This window comes from Botryllus schlosseri, chromosome 12 (assembly GCF_051294905.1).
Source record: "Botryllus schlosseri isolate E-star chromosome 12, Bs_hap1, whole genome shotgun sequence".
NCBI lineage: Eukaryota > Metazoa > Chordata > Ascidiacea > Stolidobranchia > Styelidae > Botryllus > Botryllus schlosseri.
The window spans coordinates 22,047,865-22,053,757 of record NC_137247.1 but is presented as its reverse complement, the minus strand read 5'-3'; the positions used below and the strand labels follow the sequence as shown (position 1 = coordinate 22,053,757).

At 39.2% G+C, this 5,893-nt stretch overlaps 1 long non-coding RNA gene across 1 annotated transcript; it reads right to left on the bottom strand.

Moving 5' to 3' along the window:
* Nucleotides 1–2,327: 2,327 nt before the first annotated feature.
* Nucleotides 2,328–5,499, bottom strand: LOC145452425 (uncharacterized). Its single transcript, XR_013919353.1, has 5 exons — nucleotides 5,084–5,499; nucleotides 2,892–4,345; nucleotides 2,685–2,814; nucleotides 2,502–2,619; nucleotides 2,328–2,438 (listed from the first exon to the last, which is right to left on the bottom strand). It is a non-coding gene; the product is annotated as an uncharacterized LOC145452425 (long non-coding RNA).
* Between the last annotated feature and the right edge of the window lie 394 nt (nucleotides 5,500–5,893).

The following is a 5,893-nucleotide window of genomic DNA, read 5'->3' as shown; positions in this document are numbered from 1 at the left end:
ACTATATGTTTCGTATGCTGCTATACGACCAATCAAGGTTTCAAGGCTTCCGCGGTGAAAAATAGTATCGAAACCACAATTCTCGTTGATAAATCAACTTTCAGTGGCGAGGAGTGTATAATATCAGTACTCGAAAAATGGGCTTTTGCCACTCGACACGAATCATTAAAATAAATACTCCATTCAGATTCGAGTACTCAAATTATTGTGCCCTTCCCTACCTTTGATTACGAAGTAACAACTTTTCAGATGGCTCCATCCGGTTACGGACTCCTCGGTGACGGTAACGATAGTAAGATATAGGCTACTCTGTATCATAAAACGATTTGTTTCCAAGGAATGTTTTTGTTCAGAAACCACATTCGACAGTGATACGGCGGCGACAGCAAAGAGACTCGGACAGCCCAACACAACGACAGTTGATTGCATCAACTCTAGTAAGACATTTTGTGGTGTAATCTTATGACTTGAATTTACTGACATTCATGATTTGTTAAAGATTGCAGCACAGCGATACCCAACACTGACGAAGTAATCATCGAAACATCGTTTAAAGTTCTTTTGGGCGGCGTGCTTTTCATAGGTCCTTTTGTCATCGGGTTTATGCAGTAAGTATCTAGTACTTGTGAAGCTTTGCGAAAATACGAAAATCAGACTATCCAATCTCTATACGCACTCCTAACGAATAGTTGCGTATTCACACCCAAAGGGCCGAACTTGATGGTACACCAAAACAGAACCTAACTAAGAATTATATCGCGGTCACATATCCTACGTTCCTATACGTACATTAGGGTTGTTCAGAATTGACCGACTTTCAAAAAGTCTAGGTTTTCAGTCCGTTTCCCATGCCTTATACCTTAAAAACAAATTCTGGCAACTTTTTTTTGTAATTCATCCCCTGCATCCGTGTGCACATTGCCGTTTTTTCATGCATCTAAAAATTTCTTCGGAATTAGGGGATTCCCCCGTTGTCACTGACTCGACAGGAACGGCGTGTGTTCTCATTGACGCGACGCGTATGTTCTAGCCACTGAGCTATATAAACACTGGAGTGCGCTACTCGCGATATTTACGTTGTCACTAGAAACAGTTGCATTGTGGGGGATAGGCTGGACGATTTAGTGCAGGAGCTTATGGAAAAACGTCCAGTTCTAAAATATATTTGATTCGTATTGGGTTTGTAGTATTTTATACGAATGGAGCTTTGAATGAATAATCATCGTAACATTCAGGATTTGTTTCAGACCAATATCTCGTGTTTATATCTGTGTTATCTGTGTATTTCGACATGTCGAAGATATAAGTGGTTTCGACTGTTCGTGGTAAAATAAGGTTGTCTATGTGTCATCTTATGTATTTTTGTGGTTATATTCCTGATGCAGATTGCTTTACTCGTTGTATCCAGCATATTTTACGTGTACAGAAATAACCAAGCTGTCAAAAGATGTATAATACCAGTTCAGTTATCTTTCAGATATATGTATCTATAGGAAGTAAAAGCATCTACGATTGTCAGCTTGAAGTTATTATCGGAGCGTGCCTCGGAATTACCTATCCTGGATTCAAAATCTTCATACTTCAATGGAGCTGATGTGAATGCTATAACTGCCAGCTGTGAATATTGCTGATGGAGAAAATTCAGCATCATGGGACATATCAAAAGGCACTGCTGAAATCAACTGAATGCCATTGTGGTTATTCTACGTATTTATTGGTTCAGCGTATTTAAATAAATCCAAAAAAGATAAAGTAAAGATATGTCTGCTATGTGTGGCGATGGGGTAGTGATTTCTGTAGAAGTGACTGAATGAGTTCATTGAATGAGAGAAACAAGAAACGCATGGGTCCTTATTCAGATGTAGCTAGAATTGCCCAATTCACAGTGAAATTGGGGCTATGTTGGTTGTAACAGCAATCTGTGCACTTTGGGAGTTCATAATAAATATTAATTTTATCGAATCAAAACGGCACAAGATACAATCTAAATGGCGTACATGTATTTTATCATAATTACACCGTATTTTATCATAATTACACCTATAGCTACCCATATACGTGTGTACATGAAGCTTGGCTCGTTTTGCACTTTCATGAAACCAGAAATTAGTTTAGATTCAAAACCAACTGGAGATGTGAACATTCCAACTCAGTTTTTCTGCCCACGATACTTGCCTACCCTACTAGATGAAGCACTCGAGCCTGGCTTTAGATCAACCATTTCTGTGGTCACACGCAATAACGCGCTGTACTGCCTCGTCACACGAAATACCGCGCTGTACTGTCTCCTACCAAAACACTGAACTCTCGTTTTCAGTAACACCAGCTTCGGTTATGAAAAACGAATTTTTCTATTAAAACAACAACATAAAAAATAAAAACAGAGATAAATTAATTGTTATCGACTTTACGTCGCCTTCGGCGTAATTAACGGTGATCTGAAAGTCAAATGTGGGATAAGTTAGGGCTTAATATCTGCGAACGAGGTATAATAAACGAACCGATTCTGATCTTAGTTCCAATTTAATGGAATTTCTTCTCTTCTTACGCGGCACAGGCACAGTCACATTGAAGGCCACCCCACTACGGGTCCTACGACGACGACATCGTTTTGGGGCACTGTTCAAGATAAATGAACTAACATATGAGAAATTGTTCACTTGAAGACACATTGATCGACATACCTTGATGTCACGACAACGTTTTTATACCAAAATGCGTATAAAATAGTAAAGAAAGTGTGTTAGCCGGTGTCTTCTACGGGTTTGAAGTATGTGTTGGATAGACTTGCTCCCTTCTTTGTTTTCTTATTATCTGTAAAGATACCAAAAACTGTGAGTACAGAATTACAATAATGAAAATTCAACGGCATGCGAAGAAAGTGGCCTCACCTCATTCAGTGGGTTAGCCGGTGTCTTCCGTGGGTTTGAAGTAAGAGTTGGGTATGTAAATATTCTCTCTGGCGACGCAGGGTTGGCTTTACAGCTTAACGATGGTCGATTCCAGAACCTTTGAATGGAAAAGAAAACAGCCACGAGCAAGTATGGAATAAAGCGATAGTTACATCGGTGTACCAGAGCACATATCATATAAATTATATATTGACAGTTAACCGCTAAAGGTATTGGACACTGAATGCAGCCTAATGATAAAAGGATGACAGATGTAACAAAATTGTTATCCACCTTCTCAATGACAACATCGGAAAGCGGTAACGAATTGTCATTTTCTTTTTTAACGGAAGGGTGAAGGTAATTCAACAATTGAATCACCTTGAGCCTCATTATTGAACATATGGCAAAGGTGTCAATCGCCGTAACAGAACCGGCTTAATGAAATAACATTAATGCCCAATCTGTGCTAGTAGAGAATATATTTTAATGGAAGCCTATAAAATACGCATGATCGAAAAAACACCTAAATACGTTCTATAGCCTAGATCAGGGGTGGGCAATTATTTTTCTCCGCGGGCCAAATGAGAAGTAGAAAATACATTGGCGGGCCAAATGATTTTTTTTTTAGCTAAACTCTGCAGCGTATTTTAATTTTATTTCTCAATTTCATGCTGCTCAGGTAATGCGTTGATGTTATATATTTGCCGTCATGATTCGAAACAATGTCAAACTCGAAGCATTTTCAACTCTCTTTAAACCCGTATCCACGTTCTACTATTAAGACACTAAAACAGTGGTTCTCAAACTTTTTAGGCACGCCCCCCTTTATGACAGTGAAAAAATTCGCGCCCCTTTATCATGATATCACAAAATATGAAAAAGAGCAACCAGAATGCTAGCAATCCCGACGGATAGTTTTGATGGCACGGATGGTGAGGACTGTTGATGAGAGAATTTTGTAATATCAAAGTCGAACAATACAATGAGAATGACTATGAGCTGGGGGGTAAATCGAGCCTAGGGCGAAAAATGTTTAATTTAACCTCGGTTTCGCGCCCCCTTAAGATGCTTTCACGCCCCTCGGTTTGAGAACCACGGCACTTGAATGTATTGGGGATAGGAAGCCTACAAATCTTATTGTCTTGGTCGCTGCCTTTCGAGCAGTGTGCAGCTTGAATAGCCATATGATGTTGAACGAAGCTTGCAGTTTTTCTGAAATTTGTCTGTCTTCGTGTTTTTGTGTAAATACCTACTTTAATTAAAATCCTAAATCTCTGCGACATATATGCTCGACAAAAACTAAAAGGTACACCCCTGACTACAGTACACAATTTCAAATATCACTTTCTGAAAAATGATCAGAGCAGATGACCGACGATCTTGCTGGCTCCCAGTCTTTTCTTCTAATACATTCTATCCATCTTTCTTTCAGGGAATCATTGGTAGGAAAGCTGCGTTGTAGAGAACATTGTATCAGTTCACAAGTAGGCTAATTCTATGATACGAAGCACACCAAATTGACCATTCTCTGTTATGAACGATGATAAAAGTAGCAGGAACATATGTGGAATTATCTTGTTTGATTTAGATATATCTGTTACTTTCTACCCCAGAAGGATAAACTATTAGGTAACTTTTTAAATCTAAAGCCAAAGGTAAACCTAAAAAAACATCTTACGAGACAAATCGAACGTCTCGCACGTACAAGGCTATAATGAACTCGGCCACGGAATTAGCAATTTGAACTTTAGTGTGAGCATCTGGCACCAGAAATATAGAATTATTACTCAACTATGCTGGACAAAACCGTGTGGCCCTCAATTATACCTTTCCTTCTAGTCCTAACTCCAACCTTCACGACAATTTTAAGCAAGGATTGAGTACTAAGCAAGTTATTGGCTGAACTGCCCATACAGAATACAAACAGTGACCTGGCTGGTCATGCTATTACAGGTATACTGATGAACTGACATGGTGCTGAGACTGCTGATATAGTCTGCTCTGATCATACCAACATCCATATACTTGTGACAAAATGTTCTGGTATAATGACACTTTAACATGGCCTAATCATTAATGCTGTGGCTTATCTGGACATTGATTAACTGTGATGGTCAGGAAATATTGAAAATAGAAACTGATTCTTCAAAGATAGTCTTGCTGCCCTGCATATTCTGCCATTCACTCACCGGTGAAATGTTCTTGGATGCCGACGCTTTACCAAAGACTCTTCATCGCTACTACCATCGCTATTACTTCTCATATATGACTCCGTGGATACCTTTTTCTGCCTTTTACTGCACCCATAGGCGCAACAAACGCTACCACCAAAACGAGATGTCTTCGACATGTCGAAATACACAGATAACACAGATATAAACACGAGATATTGGGCTGAAACAAATCCTGAATATTACGATGATTATTCATTCAAAGCTCCATTCGAATAAAATACTACAAACCCAATACGAATCAAATATATTTTAAAACTGTACGTTTTTCCATAAGCGCCTGTACTAAGTCGTCCAGCCTATCCCCCACAATGCAACTGTAACATGGTGACAACGCAAATTTGCTTAGCCGGAGATGGCAGTAGTTCGGGGCTTGGTTCTAGCGCTGATGAAGCGCTGAGCAAGGCTGTGAAACGGGGATCATTGATTAGTCAGGTACCTTGCTGCTTTGTTGTTGATGGACTGTGTTTACGATTGAGGTGCAGGACTTATCAGGCGGCGTTTTGACTCATGCTATTAGCGAGTTTAGCGCGTGATTAATGAACATAGTATTATAGCAGTATACAACTATTTGATATAATAGACCTGATACTCTTTCCCTTTCTACTGGGATAGAAACAAAGCTTGCAAATGTCTATTCCAGTGACTGGGGAAAACCGCCAGTCGGTTGCTCTAAATTTTTTGTCATATCCCAAAATATCAATATACTGGTATGAGTTTTTCCAATTTAGGAATAACTATCTTCGATAATCTATAACTGGATCTAAT